Source organism: Rhipicephalus microplus, chromosome X (assembly GCF_043290135.1).
Source record: "Rhipicephalus microplus isolate Deutch F79 chromosome X, USDA_Rmic, whole genome shotgun sequence".
Lineage (NCBI taxonomy): Eukaryota > Metazoa > Arthropoda > Arachnida > Ixodida > Ixodidae > Rhipicephalus > Rhipicephalus microplus.
This window is the reverse complement of record NC_134710.1, coordinates 390,848,982-390,867,864: the sequence shown is the minus strand read 5'-3', so window position 1 is coordinate 390,867,864 and position 18,883 is coordinate 390,848,982.

The following is an 18,883-nucleotide window of genomic DNA, read 5'->3' as shown; positions in this document are numbered from 1 at the left end:
GGCAATGGTTAGAAGATGTCTACCACAGATAAACAGGTGGGGCGTAGCTTATTTACAGGGGCCATATGTTTCATGCATGTTCGTGCGTGCGTATGTATGCGTAAGAAGGTTGGACCCCCTCCCTTTCCGGCTAAGCCAGCGAGTCTACGAATCGAGAAAGCACCGCACTGAAAAGAAAAAAAAAAAACATGCAACGGTGTGCCGATGCGTCAGACCAGCGCCTAGCCTGACGTACGATTGATAAAGGGGAGATAATTTGGGAGAGATCGCGGGCGATTTAGATGACGCTATTCTCCTGCGCACCACAACTGTCAATTAACACCCACTTTCTTCCCCGCCTGGCTACGCCAATGGTAGTAGCTCTCGTCTATCGTGTTTCTCGTGTGCGTATTAATATTTGCGCTACATATATTTGTAGTAATAAACGAGTTCATAACGCGAAATTCGCTAAAACTACATCAAACATTTCAGAATGCGTACGTACCTTAGAAACAGATGCTTAAGTTGTTTATTAAATTCATATGTACATACACACCCAACTGGATAGTGTTGGTTGTGTTGACGTGGAACCCGAAGTATGACTTCTTCATTAATAACAAATGATTCAAGATAAATACAACACACATAAAATAAAAAGCTAGCATGTTCACTTGCTAGAAGATTGGTGATGTGATACACTTATCACAAAAAGAAGTATATAACTAAGACTTCATAGTGAGCACATGTGTCATCGATGAAATATAGCACGGAGCGAGTCCTTCAAATATGCTATCCCTGCTTCACATGTTCACATGCTACGCTGTCTGCTGTGAGTGTCGATTCAGCTACTCGCCATCTTTGGAGTACTTGTTCAGATTATCAAGGAGCGTGCTTTTGAGGGTGTCGATCTTTTGCTTCTGCTGATCGTTGCGTCGCAAGAGAATAACTTTTCGTTATTCTGCAAAAGCTTGTCCGTGTCCTGCACCATCTTTTCGGCCATTACGCGCACACTTCCACCAAGACCTGCATAGAAAAATGGAGGCATTTGCGAATGTTACGTGATCCTTCGATCGTCCTGCTTATTTAATACAGTAACATGGGGCGAATGGGAAAAGATATACAAGTTATTCACATTGTATTTGTGATCATGCCCAGTATAAATGTTCTTTGGTAATATTTCTATGTATGGGCTGAATCGAGGTGTTCATGCCCTACGCTCAGCTCAAGGTATTAGACTTACTGTACGCTGACCCCCCCCCCCCCAACCCTCCCCTGGAAATATCCTCCCGTCCAAGGCGAATAGTCATGGAACTGTGAATGAGCGCATCCACACACGCACGCAGTCTAGTGGTTATGGTGTTCAACTGTTTACCCGCAGGTCGCGGGAGCGAATCCCGGCCGTGGCGGCCCAATTTTGAGTGACGAGCGGAAATGTTTAAAGTCCGCGTTCTTACACCCGAACCGCTCCCTCACTTGCCACCCCTTCAATACAGCACAAGCGCGTTTTTAAACGCGCTGCTTTGAGACGGTGCAAAGTTCAATTCAAGGACCGCTTCTGAATACGGAGGTTACCTTATTAAGTTTGTTTCTATTTTGTGTTGCTCTCTTGTGAACACAGATGCAATAATGTGATGTTTCCAGCTGCTGCCCACCGTAAAAGGTGTGAGACCTATAGCGTTTTTCACTTTTCCTCTCACACCTTCCACCAAGTTCATATGTATTCATGAGAAATAAATAAATGAATAAATTATTATTATGAACGCAACAGACACATACATGCACACACCATTTGTAGGAGGACTTATGTTTACTCGTTAACTGTGTAAAGCCATCATTAGCGGGAGAATCTGCAGATTCTTCGGGCTCGTCTTCAGGAAACAGTGACAAAAAGAGAGAGGGAGAGGAAAAAGAGATACGGTATTACGGTGGGCCACTTAGACATGAAAGCTTGGAAGGTCTCAAGGTGTGTTCTGTAAGAGACTACTGCTGAATAACACAATACGTGCATTAAAGTGAGCCTTTTCTATCCGTGTAGCCCCCCTTGACTGCACGGTGCAGTATCAGTGGGAACTTTCTGTTGGTTTTCCTGTTTGGTACAGCGGTAAACAGAAATAACACCTGCTGGGGAAAAGATGTCCAAGACTTCTGCTGGGCTTAGACTTGCGTCTACCCTCCGAACCAATCCTTTGCAGCAAGCTAGATGAGGTGGAATAAAAGAGCTCACCGGATGTGATGCAAAAGTAGTGCACTTCAGAAGGTCTTGGATGCAAGCCTTGTCTGGTGAGCAGCATAGTATCCCCCCTCGTTCAAACTGACGAACCTCTGTTATCAGTAGAGAGTGGGGAGTGATCGCACGAAGTTCCGTTTGGATTGTCTTAGGATTTTTCATGCGGATGAACCCACCGCTGGTCGGCACCAAAGCGACAGGAACGCTACGGGTTCCATTGTGGAGAAACAACTCCAGGGGAAGATCTTGAGGGGGAACAGAGGCTGAACAGAGGGCAGGCCTCTGGCCCGGAGAAGAAACATACATGAAATAAGAAGAAGTTACACTTATCAATGCACTAAAACAGTTGCGGAACAAGTGGTAGATCTAATAAAATAAAAGTCACCGCCGGCTACTTGACCGCAACCCTGGGGATTGAACAAGGAACGCAGGCGCAGGCACGAACGCAGTCCCCGGGCTCCTTCGAAAGCCCCGAGCGATGAAACGATTCTTCTTCTGGCACTTCTTCTTCTCTGACTTCCCGATTCGCGACTTCATTGCTGTTCTGTTCTGTATTGTTTTGTTTCCCTGGGATGATGGCTCATACCCACTCAGGGGCATTGGCCAAGAAAGTCTAGTGCAGTTTTTCTGTGATCATTTTAACTATATGTAATGAATTGGTATTATAATAAGACTAATGTAAAAAACAACATAAAAAGAGCAAACGAAAAAAAATCAAGTTGAGCAATTTTGAGATTTGAGGTGTTATGATTACCACTCAGCTGCGTTTACTTCACTCTGCCCTGGGGAGTAATAAATAATTTTTTGATTGAAGATCACAAAGGTATACGCTTGGTTGCCTGAATATAATCGCAAACGGCATTGAAAGCATCCCGGTGGCAATGTCCCAAAACTGAGGCACCAAAGCTTAGCACCGTTTTCGCCGTCAATCTAACGCCTATTTTCAGAAATGGCATAACAAGTAACCTTTTTCCAAGTATATCGTAGCGGCGACAATACAAAAAATAATGATCTAGTGATTCCATTTCTCCGCAGAAAGCGCAGAGGGGTGATGTTGTCTGACCAGCTCTGTGTAGATACAGGTTTAGGGGGGGGGGGGGGGGGGACACGACATCGAAATTTAGTAATTAAGACTTCGAGCTTTCGGGACTGACTCCATTCTGTGTATATTGTGACTCCATTCTGTGTATATGACTCCATTGCTGTGTATATGTCACTTCTTCCTTCTTCATCAGCATTGTGCGCTGTGTTTTTGCCATAGATCCTTACTTACCCACTGGCCCGGTGTGTCATACTTCACCAGCTTCTCGGCTTCTGCCAACTCTAGCGATGTGTGCGTTGTCTGTGTTTTCTCTGTATTTGTTACAATATTTGCTACAATTTATTTGTAAGGCGGGATGCATTTGTTGTATACCTTTGTCAAATTGTGCTTTTTTATATTCTCAGACTCTACCTTGCCTTTGAATAAAACATTGCGGATACCCTGTCCCTTTGACTGATATATACATTGATCACTTGTTCCAAAAGAAAAACACAAGCGCGATGAATAAAACCGTAGTGAATTATCATCACCTGCATCTCTTTTTATTATAACTTAATCGAAATAAAAATTGTCACGACCAATTCGCACGAACCACTGAACAAAAAAAAAAACAGGGAATCGCTTAATCAAAACGACCTACAAAAACTATCCATTTGGGCGATGAAAAGTGGTCTGAAATCATGAACTTTCGTCATAGCCAAACGTCGGTTACGCAAAGTAATTCAAAGTTTGCGCCACTCAAACTGAAACAGGAAGCGCACGCCACTTGCTCTCAGCAACCACCAGGTGTGCTAGGGTCGATTGAGCCGCTGGCACGGAGGAAGGGCCGCTGGGGTCTACGGGAGGGTCCACTCTTAACCTTTTAGATGCGGAGCATCTTATACTCGCGCCTTGTAGTGCGCCGTCCGCACCGCTTCTCGAACATTCGACAGCTGACGCGCGCGCATGCGCCGTCGCCCACTCCTCCACCATCTGTGCACCCTTCCTCCTCTACACACCGCGTTCGACATCTACAATTCTCCTGATTCTCCAGTGGACGCGCATGTGGCGTCGCGCTTCGAGAACATTCAACAGCTGACAGTGCATGCGCCGTCGTGCTGTATATATACTCAAGGTCGGCGCTCGCTCGCTTAGTTGCCGCTCGTCGGTTGGTTTGTACGGCGCGTCGACGTCCAAGGTCGCGGTGAAATGAATTCCAACGAATCCACAAACACAATGATCGACGTCCCTTCGACCAGCGCCGCCCTTTCGCATACGTGTGTACGTGTTCACTCATTTAACACCCCCTCCTACAACCACGTTAACCAATTTAGCCATCGACCCAAGTAAGTCGCAATTTAACACCCCATTTCACAACCACGTTAACCAATTTAGCCATCGACCCAAGTAAGTCGCACTTTAACACCCCGTTAACCAATTATATGGTCCGCATCCTCCTCAGTGTTCCCCCGAGGGAAGCTGCGGGCAATTTTTTTTTTTATTTCTCGATGCCATAATTTTGAAGAATGGTAAAACTCAATGTCTACCCTTCTTATGGTCTTGCTTTGTGACGGGTGTTCACTTGTTTTCTCGGTATAGCCCCTCCTTAATATTGAACTGGATTCCTCGTCCTCATAGAATCTGCCGTACCTAGCTGTTAAAACTTGTAATGTCTTACGAGGCCAGTTTTAACATGACAAGTAAATTGTAGTAGTTTGATTAAAGGATACATTGTATGATATATATTATTTTGAAAAATGTTTTTACTGGACAGATTACAAAATAATTGAATCCGACAAAATCTCCGAAATGTTTAACCTCACTAGACTAACCACGGAGGCTTATGGGGATGACACAAGGACAGCGTAGCGTGAAAGGTGCGGTTATTTTAAACAGTTTCTGGACGCTTTCCTCCGTCAGTCGTTGGGCATGCGAGGGAAACGCTTCGTTTTCAGTCACTGCTCGGGACGGCTTTAAGCTCTCCCATAGTAGAGTACCCTGTGCTCTAAATCGTTACCCCCTTTTTCTAACCCCCCCCCCCCCCCCCCCAAGTGTTTAGCTGCTATTGTAAAAAGTTCACCTATTATACGAGACGGCTCAGTGCTCTCCCATAGTTGAGCACCAAGTACTCGAGATCGTGAAACACGTTTTCTGAAGACAAAAAATAGAATTGTAAACTCTATATCCTGTGCTATCGTTAGGAATCAATACATTGCCTACACGCGTACGCCTGGCAGCAAGGATATAGTTGACGATTAGTTAATTACAAGCTTCGATGAGTGGCATATAGGCAACACCAAAATTATTGGCCTTATGCTTGAGAACGCAGGGTATACTAGCCGTCGCACAGTGATATTGCTATATGTTAATAACTTTGGACAGTATGTGTTTGCGAAGAGGTAACCGCATCTTGCTACAGTCGCTTGTTGGCCGCGAGATCGATCCATAAGTCGTAACACCATCGCGGTGGCAGTACGATTACGCGATGAGCGGCGCATCTGCTAATTCACACAGCAGCGCATCCTTTTGAAATGATTGTCGGCGAATGAAATGCGCTTAGGGAAACATACTGTTTATATTACGCTCTGCATCGCCATACAGATGCACGACGCCCATCCAACACCAATATTACAAGTGATAAAAACGCAATCTGCCTACGAAATCGATTCTCTCTACGAGTGACGGTGTGCGCTTTAGCACTGACTGACGTTTTTTTTTTTTTTTTTTGTCGCTGTTATTTTATTTGCGCGTGTTTTGCGTGTGTTCCGGCTACTTCGCACTGTTTAGCGCGACTGAACTATTTTACTTGCTCGACTTAAGCTCCCCTAACCCCCCACCCCCCCCCCAAAAAAAAAAACATATGGCGGCTCCACAGCTGTGAAACCCGAGGAAGTCGTCGCACGGACACCCAGGGATTCCCGATCGCTGAGTTCCCCCTGCTCCGTTTACCAAAACGTCAATGATGTTTGTGTAAGCATGTAGAGTATCGCCAGCACGAGTAGAACCTTGTTGAGCAGGACGATAGTTATAGCGCGAGAACAAAACGACGACACAGAAACAAGAAGGACACGAAGAACTTCTCTCTGTGTCATCGTTTTGTTCTCGCGCTATAACTATCGTCATGCCATACCAACTAGCCCAAGCTGCCACACTTCTATGTTGGGCAGATTCACATTCTCGGTGTGCGACATACATGCGTTATTTTCGGCAGCGCTTTATCGACTTCCAGCTCGTCACGGCCGTGGGGATACGCGTCGGGTAGGAGCACTGGTCTCGCTCGGCGTGGTGGTGGCGCCCTCTCTCGCAGCCCACTAAAACCAGCCCTACACTGTAAGCTAAAACTACCCAAGTTTGGGGTTTTTGCGGCTCATGACCTGTGAAAACTCTCTCGCGTTTAAAATTACTACCTCGTGTTGGAGTAAAAGATGGTACATGACATAGTTTTACCACTACCTTTGATGCACGTAGTAAAAGGAGTTCAAAATCCAGTATTACAACGTAGAGAGTTTTCTATCACGTGATTTTTAAGCTGCGTTTTCGAGTTTATTAGCATGTGACTGCAAGGTGCAGCTGCTTCGGCGGCTTTTGCCCCCCCCCACCCCCTTTATAGTGATATAGTGACGCTCTCAGTGAATCCTGAAGGTACGCGAGGACCACAGATGATTTTTTTTTTTTTTTGGCATCGTCGTGCCTTATGACTGACCTCGAGTCGACGCACTTTTACTGGAACTGGGGGCAGCATAAGCACAACGAGCGATGACAGCTTTCTGTGAACGAAAAAAAAGGAAAAGGTTGAGGCGGGGCTCTCAAAAAAAAAAAAAAAGAAAACCTGCCGTGGAAAGTTGCCCCGCATATTTTCGCAAATTGTTGGCTTCTGCTCTGCGGTGGCCCTGGAGACAGATAGTGCAAGAAGCTCGGGATCTGTGTGTCTGGTTGGGCGGATAGATGCCATGTGTTTTCTACATCATCGAACGACCATGCGCTACCGAGCGCCTCCGAACCTGCACGTCGCGCATATCTGGCTTCCGTGCCGAAACGCGAAGATCTGCCAGTGCTAACAAAATCAATCTGGTCTCATCGTCCGTGGTTGCTTCCTGGAGAAGCGATAAGCAAAACGCTTCACTATGTAGTCGGCACCGAGCCGCCGCCGCCATTGACCAGTGGGAGTGTGTCACCGGAGCAGGTGAAAGAAGCATGGCATACATTTTGTTCCACAGAAAACGATGTCTGCTGGAGTATAGTGCTGCCCTCATTGCCTGCCTCATGCACCAACTGTTCTCAAACATGTAGTACGGAGCCGATAAGAGGCAGACGGAACCAACAAGCGGCTGCCAGTCAGAACGTAGCAAACCCGGACGGTGGTCTTTCGTTGGAAGTATGCATACACCGCCCCGTCCCCGTAAGATAGTGGTCACGTGTCCATTTGTGTCTGAAATGACGACGAAATTCGCACAGAATATGTATTCTGTGATCGCCAGCTGTGTTTCATCGCATAGCCGTGCTCCTCGAAAAGGCCTAGTACCCCGTTAGTAAGCAGCTTGTATGCAGGCGTGCACCGCTCTTCTACGCCTGATGTCACGAATACGCGTTGCTACTGTGTTTGTGCATGGTCGCTCAATAAAAATCATTGAGCTGCCATGGTTTGTGTGTACTTAGGTATATTTTATGGACTTGTGAATCAGCAATGCTAACACGTGTGGGGCCAAGAGTCCGGGGTGCTAAGTAATTATTGGATAATCAAAAAGGTGGGACCGGGTAGATTTATCTATGAAAGGTCGGTGGGACACACAGCGGCCTGCAGCCCATCTCATGTTTACGCTTGTAACTTTAACCGTTGTTGTAAGTCGATGCAAAAAAAACGAGCTGTCCTACCGGTACTACACGGCCGGTCAAGAAGTCTTGCCTATATATACCGGATTGTCAAAGTGTAACTTCGAAGTGTGGCAGCTTTGGCTAGTTGCTATGGCATGACGATAGTCATGCGCTCTGGCCTTTCGTGTCCTTCTTCTCTCTGTGTCGTCGTATTGTTCTCGCGCTATAACTATCGTCATGCCATACCAACTAGCCCGAGCTGCCACACAATTATGTCAAAGTGCAGTCGAGTAATGCGCGCAGACTGTTCGAGTGATGTTGTATTCTGCATTTGTTGTGTGTGCGTGTTTGTCTGTATGAGAATCTATGTGTCATCAATTCTGCCATCATTTGATTTCTATACATATGTCGACTTTTGGCGAATGCATCCATCAACTTTTATTTTATTTTTTACCCCCGGAAATAACTCCCAGAAATAACCTCCAAAACTTGTGAAGGCAGTAAATATTTACGCTGCACAATCCCGCTTGCGAAAGGAGGATGTGTGGCAAGCATTCTAGTTTGTTTTCAGGCACAATGTAAAAAAATGCAGAGTAGAACACTACTTCTGACGGCTTTGTTGAATTTTCTCAACACCAATAAAATAAAGGACCTTTGTGGGACATGAAGTAAGTTGACATTGGGCCACTGTACACAACAGAAAATTTCAAATTTTGCTAAATTTTGATGCCGAACACGCGTGTTCAGGTGATTGTTTTCTGAGGCTATTCGAGATAAATCCGAGCGATTTTAAACACGTGAGGCACTGTTGTTATTCGTTCCCAAGCTGTCGAAAGAAGGTATTTAGCACAGACGGTGTTTTGCGGCCGTGCATGGTACATATCTCACGTCTTACAGCCCCCATTACGAATCACCAGGTCGTTGCAATCCCTCATTGGCTCCTTTTTCTGGTCGGGTGGAACAGAGCTGGTTTGCCGAGCAGCTCTTGGGCAACCGAGAAACTGCGGTGGATTCGCATTCCCATCCGTCTCTGTTCGCTGCCGGCTGCTTGCCCTACGATTCTTACTTCGGTTGTTGCATGGTGATCAGTGCCCCGCGCGTGATCTTGCCTGTTATTTCTTGGGCACCAAACTACGCTATTTACTACCTGATGCACGGCTTAATTCTGCACCGCAAACACTTAACGTGCCTGCATTTTACTCAACGGCAGTAGCATTTTATCGACACGCGCAGCAGGTTTGTCCCGATGTGGACATTCTTGAAAGCCGCATCGTAGATACAACGGCGGCTCTTCTGCTTCCTCTGGTTCCTCCAGCCCGTCTAGCACGATCGAGACATGTCTCGTGGAGCGCGATAACGGCATCGTTTTTGCCTGGTCACCTCCGTGACCTTATGTGGCGTCTTGGATGGGGAGTACTCCCAACACGGGACAGATTGGAGAGGTGGCGCATGGTCCCATCTTCCACTTGTCCTAACTGCCCGTTACAGGAGTCTAACCAGCATATGCTGAAGCAATGTGTCATCGCAAAGGTGTTTTGGAGGTCAGTTAACGCTAGTTTTCGTGGCCTAGGTGTTAATCGCTTTGTAACATCTGGTCGCTGCTCGCGTAGTCGCTTTGCACGCCTTCTAATAGCTGCGGGAGCCTTTTGTTTATGGCGTAATAGGTGCGAAGCTGTTGCGGCAGGTCATCGTCGTCGTGCTCTTTTTCCGATTCTGGAACGCCTCTACTGTGAACTCTTATCGTTTCTGTCGGAGGAATTGTTCTTCCTTGGGGAGGAAGAATTTCTGCGACAATGGTCGTGCCGCTTTCTGTCCGTAGTTGACAGACGCGTTCGATTAGTCTTCCACTTGGCCTGGTTCCTATAGCCAGGTCACCTGTTAATGTCTGATTGGTGCATGTAATCAGTATGTGTTTACTATTTTATGTGTTTGTGTATGTCCCATATTGGTGTGAGCTCTTGTATATATGCACTTCATTCTAACGCTGTAAGTAATGTAACTTTTATGAATATTGATACCTGTTGTACATATTTTCTAACATCTTCACCAAGTCTTGTAAATTCTGCACATATATCATCATGTACATTGTCCATATTGTGATTAGTGCATTTATGTAGTGTATGTATAGTTATTAGTACTATGAACGATGGACATCCTACGGACTTGGACAATTGTTTAAATGTGTAATGTATGTTGTGCTTTGTCTTTTGTTTGTTATTGTGCCTGTTATACAGACGCTTGTCCCTTAGCTTTGTTGCGTCCCAGGAGAGAATAAACTTTTTCTAAACAGATATGGCCTCATCAAGTGCCAGGCCCACGGGACGGCTTTATGCCCTTCTATAGTAGAATTCTAAGTACTCTAAATCACTCACCAGTTTTTCTAAACACACTCAGAGTAAGTGCCCCCTTGCTTGCCGGCGTTGGAGGGTGCTGTGACAGCGTACTGCTCTCCACAGAGGAGTAGATCCTACTCTAAGCAGTCGAACATTGTTTTGTAAACGCAACATTGACGCCAACCTAAAGATCTATCCCAAAACCTAGCAATTTTCTAGCAGCTTGAGGGATTTGGCGTCCTTCTTGTTGAATCTAGGGAGTTTGGTAAGGCTCTGTATATGTCAGATTACTCGTGCTGATTAACGGCAATACTTAGTATACCCGCTTTTCTAACTAGAAAGCGCGTGAAAAACGATAACTTTGGCTATCCCATTATTTTACTGTTTAAAAGTCTCGGTGTTCTGCTGAACCGACTGAAAGGTATAAAATATTTGTAACGGGTGATTACTATATTACGAGTACTGGGAGAAATGAAACTCTGTCTTCGTGAGGGCTAAGCATGCACGCGAATAAAACCCTTATTGATTGCTGCTCTATGAGGCAAGAAAATTTTTGTTTTTAGTGCTCATAAACACATGCCAAATTTACGCTGAGTGGGTGTATTCGCTCGAGTGATGTATTCATGTGGAATAATTTAACCAGAAAGCTTACAGAGGAAAATTACAAACATAGAACTGCAGATCAGGTAAAGTGCTGCGGGTTCAATCTCGTGGAAACGGCGTGATGAATAAAGACAAGAAGACCGGTCGCGTGTTTTTTTTTATCTTTCCATCGTGCCCATTACATGAGAGCAAAAAGTGACAAAATTATCTGGCTATACGGAGACATTCAAAAGTGCACATGAAAGGCGTTGCCATCAGCCTTTTAACAAGGGTGCACGTACACCTACTCAAAAGCATGCGACAGATATTGCAAACTCATAAAATATAAAAAGAAGGCTGCTGCATCTCCCTGCGGGGGAAACCTGAAATAAATGCGTCCCAGAGTGGAGGGGGGGGGATCACGCGAATGTTGCGTAATTGGGTATGGTTTGGGAATGCTCCATGGTTATTTCGTCATTTATATTCCTATTTATTGCATGAAGGAGAAGCGTTGCCTTCAGCGAGTGGTGGGACGCTTCTGTTGGGTTGTGCCTCACTAGTGGTTAATCGCATCTCCTCGCATCTACTCAGGTCTAGGAAAGCGTCAAGTCAAGCGAAAGCCAAGTAAAGACGCCTTTGACTTGATTCTGAAGGCACGATCCAGTGCCTCGTAGACGCGGTGGCCCGGTGAAGCTTGGGCATCGTGAGCAGCCGGTTTTTTACTAGCAGACGCTGCGTGGGTCAGCCTATGCCAGGCGAGAGAGGGGGAGTGGAAGTTGGCACGAGACGCGAGAATGCGGCACGAGACGTGAGCATGCGGACGAGACGCGAGCAAGTGCAGTTGGTCAGCGTTTTTAGATATGGTCATATGGGTAAGCGCGCGTGGTCGCAGCAGCGAGGACCGACCCCCTGCCGTTTCCCGCGCAATGGCAGCGCTGATGTCCCTTTGGAATTGGCGAAGGAGCGTCGTCTACTACCTCTGAATGCGAAACAGTGGAAAATTCGTTTCCGAATACGCGGATTGTTGCTAAAGCAGCTGAATGCTCAGTGGTGTGGCCAGCGTGTGGCGCACCCGGCCTGAGCAACTCTACTCACCCCCCCCCCCCCGAAAAAAAATATTTTTTCTGCTATTGTTTACAGAGCAGAAAGTGACACTACCACATTTGTCTGTGAGGCACGCTCTTTTGATGATAATGGTGCTCCAACCCACCGAAAAAAGTTCTTTCTACGCCTCTGCAAAAAATAAGGTTTATCTGCGCCTTCACGTTGTGAGGAATTCTGAAGAGCAAGTCCCTTGTAATTACAGATCTTATTCATTGCACGTAAGAATAAATTTAGAAATGGCCGTGCGTTTTCTTTTTCAACCGCTAATAAAAAATAGACAGGCCACACGTGCAGTCTTGTGCAAGAAATGCCACAATCCTGCTGTGTTTTATATCAGTGCGCTTGCAAGCCTCACAGCTGGCACATGCATAGCTGACATTAATTGTATAATTTTTATGTGAAAAGGCCTTTCATACACAAACTCCTTGGATTGTAGCTGAAATTATCTGAGGAGCTAGGAGGAGAGCATCCAAATAGATGGAAGAATGTTTAAGAAAAAAAAGAACGTAGTGATAGATGAAATAGAGCCAGTATTTAAATAACTTTTGTTTGGAAAAGCTCTTTCGCAATTACTATTTCACACGTGACACAACGATCAAGCATGCTTGAGTGAATTAGCAGTAGGGTAGTTAACACGCCTACCGGGCTATCAAAGTAGCCATGCCTCCGAGGAAAACACTTGCGATCGGTGGCACTTCTTCAAACTCCAAATAATCCTGCAGTTCTCAAGGCCTGCACAGCTTCCATTCCACGAGAAGCCTTCCAGGTGGCAGTCAAGACCTATATTTCAAATCCGAGGACCTAATCCCTTGTGCGTGCACATGTAGACGGAAACGTACAGATTCAATGTGGTAGGGTGGCACTGAAGCCCTGTGCCGTTCCTCGAATTTTTTAAATATTCCTACACACTTGTTTAAATCAGTGGAACTCAAGCGGAAAAGGACACCCCCAAAACTAGAAGAAATCGTGAATTTTCAGGGCTGTGTGTCGGCAATCGGTGGTCATGTGTCTGCCGTTAACATGGAGTACAGCGATGTTGACGAATCTACTGGCATCCTCTCCGATCTAGAGTTATCTCTACAGGTAGCAATTTCATTGCCTGCAGTACAAAACCGAAGTTACAATCCAGGAATGTCGAGCTTATCCAGGAAGAAGTTCTTTTTTTTTCAAAGTTGTTCAAAACAAAGGTACTGATTGTCGAAATCGACAGGGCAATGGTGGTAACAAAAGACTTCACCTTTCTCCTCTGTTGTAAAGAGAAGCTTGTTCCCTCGTGCTCATACAGTGAACATGGTTTGGGACGCCAGCTGAAACTCACGAGCTTGCAAATGGCATCAACTTTTCTCAGTTGTGTCAATTACCTGAAGATAAGCGCGGGCTATCATAGTACCTTAATCCCTTCGATTTCGACTGCAACTTCAGCCTTAAAGATCCCGGACGTATGAAGAAGCACTTTCTGGCTGTTCCTGAAAGACTTATGCCAACCATGCAAGAACAGAACGAAAAATTGGCGAGCTCGGTCAAACAAAAGAAATAGAACTATAGAAATCCAACGAAGCTTCAACAAAACTTACGCTCAACTACTAAAAATCTAAAAAAGGCAGGTAATAGGGTCACAGTTTTGGAGAAAAAGTGAAAAACGGCATTCAAAAAATGAAAACACAGCTTTCAAAAGGTTCTACAAGCCAAGTTGACTAACTAATGTCCGGCCTTCCTCCCGCACAACAACCGAGGCTGTTGAGCGAAACCTGATTGATTGATTGATATGTGGGGTTTAACGTCCCAAAACCACCATATGATTACGAGAGACGCCGTAGTGGAGTGCTCCGGAAATTTCGACCACCTGGGGTTCTTTAACGTGCACCCAAGTCTGAGCACACGGGCCTACAACATTTCCGCCTCCATCGGAAATGCAGCCGCCGCAGCCGGGATTCGAACCCGCGACCTGCGGGTCAGCAGCCGAGTACCTTAGCCACTAGACCACCGCGGCGGGGCAAACCTCTTTGAACCCGAATTTCGAAGGCATTCCCTTTACAATTTATTTGTTTAAGGCGTGACGATGTCGGGAGAGGCAGTATGTTCACCTTGACATCAACCTATAAGCAGCAGCAGGGCTCGAAATCTTAAGGCGCAGGCAAGTAAGTAATCAGTCACTCGGTTTCGTGGCTGATTACTTACTAGCAAGAAGTGGGCGCCTTGAAGTGTTCCGTGCGAGACGCAGCCGATGCCGAGAGGCAAAAGCAGACGCCGCGGCTCAGCCATGTCGCTCCTCCGTCGCTGATTGGCAACACCACTCTCCAGCAACTCTCGGACCCATTCTTCGAACGGCAAAAAATGGCAGACGCGCACTACAGTGTTAAAGTGAGCTAGCTCACTTTAACAGTGTCTAGAAAAAATACTGCCTAGCACGGAGGAAGGTAAGGTAAGGAGAGGGCATGGCCAGCCGGCGCAGGGCGTAAATAATGCGGCGGAAATTACGTCACGTGCGGCCATATTTACTGGGCACAATGGCGGCGTTTTGTTATTGTTGATGTAGTGCGGTGCGGCACCCTTCAGGCGGTCCAGCGGCGGTGTGCGCGTTTTCATTGGCCGCGCACCTAACCGTGGCGTACTGCAGGTGTTCGACAGCATCCAGTACTGCAGGTGTTCGACAGGTACGCGATTTTCCTCCGGTGGTGGTTGTAACCAGTCTCTGAACTAGAAACCACGGAACGAGCGCGATATACGAACTCCGAATTTGCAGTGTCCGTCAAACTTATGCTGAAAAGCCATCATAGAAGATAAGGACTGTGCTCAAGAATTCATTCAATGAATGCCTTGCAGGTTATTGACGGTTATGCGGTGTTGCTTCTTATGACAACGGACGATACACTTGCGGTCCACAGGCCCTTATTAAGACTGTAATCTAATCTTTCTTTTCATGTTCCTGTACAGTTACAACATGCTTCTGCGCAATAAAGTTACTGTTCTGCTTCACTTAAGATGCTCCCTCTTCGCAATAGTGTCTCGCTCTCCGCAATATTGTCTGTATTGTAGCAAAACTCGTTAAAATGTCTACACGCACCTGTACAAGGTAACTAGGTGCACCTCACTAGATGCGCGTGCTTGTGCATTCAGAAGCTGACAAAGCCGTTAGAACGATGTTGAACAAGTGATGTTGACCTTTTCCCACGCATTCCTTCGGCTCACTTTCCCACCTTTCGCCCTTGCGCGATCCTGGTCTCCGTTCTCCGTAGCGACTAGTGCGCGTGAATCACACTGGAGACGTGTTCCCACGCACTTTCGGGTAGTCTTCGCTGCTTTTGTCCTAATGAAATCATGGCCTTTGGGATATCCGTAGGAACCAGTGCGCGTCGGACAAAATAGGGGCGAAAACAAAGAGGCCGGCGAAAACTCAACGGGCTGCCGCGCACACAAGCTCCACCGACGCCGACTTCACTGGCATAATTACGAACCTCCGGGTTTATTGCAGGGAAGACAATTTTTTTCTTTTTTTTTTGTCGTTATGTCTAGCCCACAGCCTGACCGAAAATTTCATAAAGCCTAAAGAGGAGCGCAAAAGGGAGAAAACTTGACCTGAAAGAAGCTGTACAAATTTCGGTGCCTGGTTCATCGCGCGGCAATGTCCGAAATATCGTCTTTATTTTCACAAAGAACACATCAAATAAGAAACAAGCTTAACGTCCAACTTGCCGTGTTTATCGTAAACGCCGGCAGTCCATGAGTTCAACAGCCATACGCAGAGATTTCGTCAACCGTATCGCGGCAAGACAGCGTGTTGAAATCCGTTCCGTTGGTTTCGGATAGCACCAGCGCACGTGGCGCACAGGCCACGTGCTTTTTGAGACAGAGAGGGAGTGGAGCCTTCTACTTCTCATTCATATGTAAACAAGAGAGGAGAATTTGCCAAGTCAATATGGCCGACTTCCGGCTTCACCGCGGCTTCACAACGAGTGACGTCAGGGCCTCTCCTTACTTTACTTTCTGCGTGCTGCTAGCGTGCCTAGTGCTGCCTAGTGTGCTGAGCGCGGGCGAGGAGATGGCTGCGTCGCTGATGACTGCCGATGGCGCCCGCTTGTTGCGCTGCGGCGCGAGTAGGTGCATCTGCGTTCAATCCGCGCACTCCGCAAGCGCTGCGAAGCTTTCAGTAGGCCGAATCGCGCGAGGCCAGCTTTCAATTTTTCCGTATTTTTGGAGAGTTCTTTACAAAGCGCTTTATTGTACAAAACCTACGTGACTGATTTCACAGTACTCGTATTTAGCAATATCAAATGAAGATTATGTCGTAACATACAGCTCACCGTTGGCTGCCACCCACAAAACACACACGCACACACACACGCACACACACGCACATGTACACACTTCTTAGGTACAAGATGCGTTGGGTAATTTGCAAACACTGTAGGGACAGCAGCGGGCTTCAGGCGCGGCTTCTCTAGGGCGATTTCATTCACGACTACGTTCACCGTAATCTGCAAAGATCGATGCAGTCACTCTCAAAATGTCGTTCGCAAACGACGGCCTTCGGCGTCAGCCTTCTGTCTGCCCTCTTGATCCTGCTTTCCCATTCTGCAAGCCGTGCTGGGTCCGTCGGTGCGGTGAACAAAGATATCATTTCCTCGTTCGACCGATAACCGCTTCGACACAGAGGCACAAAACATGTCCTTTCTTTGCATTGCCCCTTAGTCTTTAACATCTCAGTATGTTGCACTCACATCTGGCAAAATCTAACTTCACAATAAGACAGATAACAGCTGTCAAACACTTATCTTACTCGTAGCGAGGCTCTGGCAGCAAACGGACGAGAAAACTTCTTCGCACAATCAGGCGCCCAGCCCACTCGACTCGCAGCGCCACTTGCGGACACTGAGTGCAGTCATAAGTTCTGGGACCACCCTCCCTCGTACAAAATGCGAGCGCTGAGCACACTAGGTGGTATTTTTCTAGACACTGCATGCGCAAGAATTAAACAGCCGCGCATGACTGCCTCATAACGTCAAATGGCGAGGCATGCTTGCCGCTAGCATGAACGGGCCCTTACACAGGCTAGTCAAAGAACTGATTAGCATCCTAAAGACACGTTTAAAGGGTCCCTGAAACGGTTTTTCCACATTCCGTTTTTGATTAGACCAATTTTGGAGGAAATGATTCGCACCACAGTTCAATAAAAACACTCATTATTAACGGAGCTACGAGTACTAAAAAAGTACCCTCCTCCTACACTGCACCCATCACCCTAAACTGCCCTCAACTCTTCCTTCGAGCGCTCGGAGCTAAGCTTCACTTTCACGGCGCCTGCGTCACGATGTGAAGTGAGACGACATACCCGTAAATCCCGCTGCCGATCCGGTACCGGCAATCTGTGCTGCGCGTTCCACAGTTAACCAGATCAGCTAAAAACGATGACGTCAGTAGAGCAGAGCGTGCCGCTTGGTTTATGGGCGGTTAAAGACGCGTTTGGCCGAGTCAGAGCGATCTGCAGCGATGTGGAGTGATTCGCAGTTTTAAAGCGTTGTAATAAATTACACAGCTTATACAGAGAGCTCAATTCGGTCTCTAAATTACACTTGAGACTTCACGCAGCAGCTCAATGTGTTTGTAAAAAAACGTCAAAACCACTTCAGAGGCCTTTTAAGGACCCAGACGATGATATTTGGCTGAAAATTGAAGGACAGATTGTAAATCTCGAAGTGTGTTTGGTTAACGCCCATGCCAATTGAGACAGGGTCCGTCAGAATGGGACGAGATGCACACGTCTGCCGTATTGCATGATTGGTCGCACTGGGCAGAATGACGTTACGCATGTAAAGCGCGAACGCACAGAGTGAAAGGAGACCGGCGTCGGCTGGCGCACCTCGGCAGCCACCTGACACCGTGGGACGAAGAGATCGACGTATGGACATGAGCATCCGACTATAAAGGCTTTCACACTAATAACACAAAATACCAGCTGCAACACACCTTCAGGACCAACTCTCGCTATTCGAGACTCCCTTGAATTATAGAAATGAGTGCCCATCATTAGGTGGCATATTTTTCAAAGTGGTAGTTCTACGTGTAGCAAGTATGTAGATCCCATTGGTGAAGATATGAATCACAATCGAAGCACATGTGAAGCGCATAAAACGCTGAACAGTCACGCTTGCGAAAGGAAAATGTGTTGCAAGCATTCTAGTGTGTTTTAGGCACAATATGAAAAAAATGCAGAGAAGAAAATTACTTATGACGGCTTTGTTGAATTTTCTCAACACCAATAAAATAAAGGACCTTTGTGGGACATGAAGTAGGTGGACTAGGAGCACTGTACACAGCAGAAAAATTCAAATTTTGCTAAATTTTGATGCCGAACACGCGTGTTCAGGTGATTTTTTTCTGAGGCTATTCGAGATGATTCCGAGCGATTTGAAACACGTGAGGCACTGTTGTTATCCGTTCTCAAGCTGCTGTATTAGGCGAACGGAGGGCTCAGTGCTCTCCCATAGTTGAGTACGAAGTACTCGAAATCGTTAAACATTTTTTCCAAACACAGATATGGCCTCATCAAGTGTCAGGCCCACGGGACGGCTTTAGGCCCTCCTATATTAGAATTCTAAGTACTCTAAATCACTCACCACTTTTTCTAAACACACGCAGAGTAAGTGCCCCCTTGCCTGCCGGCGTTGAAGAGTGCTGTTACAGCGTACTGCTCTCCACAGAAGAGTAGATCCTACTCTAAGCAGTCGAACATTGTTTTTTAAACGCAACAGTGACGCCAACCTAAAGATCTATCCCAAAACCTAGGAATTTTCTAGCAGCTTCGGGAATTTGGCGTCCTTGTTAAAT